At 40.3% G+C, this 201-nt stretch overlaps 1 protein-coding gene across 2 annotated transcripts in view; it reads right to left on the reverse strand.

The window, feature by feature from the left end:
- PML (promyelocytic leukemia) overlaps nt 1-201 on the reverse strand; it is a 56,208-nt gene that overhangs the window by 6,756 nt on the left and 49,251 nt on the right. The gene's annotated exons all lie outside the window — the stretch shown is intronic.

The following is a 201-nucleotide window of genomic DNA, read 5'->3' on the forward strand; positions in this document are numbered from 1 at the left end:
TTAACTTATATGCAGAGTACATTATGAGAAACGCTGGACTGGAAGAAACACAAGCTGGAATCAAGGTTGGCGGGAGAAATATCAATAACCTCAGATATGCAGATGACACCACCCTATGGCAGAAAGTGAAGGGGAACTAAAAAGCCTCTTGATGAAAGTGAAAAAGGAGAGTGAAAAAGTTGGCTTAAAGCTCAACATTCA

The sequence above is a fragment of the Bison bison genome, unplaced genomic scaffold (assembly GCF_000754665.1).
Source record: "Bison bison bison isolate TAMUID 2011002044 unplaced genomic scaffold, Bison_UMD1.0 scf7180017864181, whole genome shotgun sequence".
Lineage (NCBI taxonomy): Eukaryota > Metazoa > Chordata > Mammalia > Artiodactyla > Bovidae > Bison > Bison bison.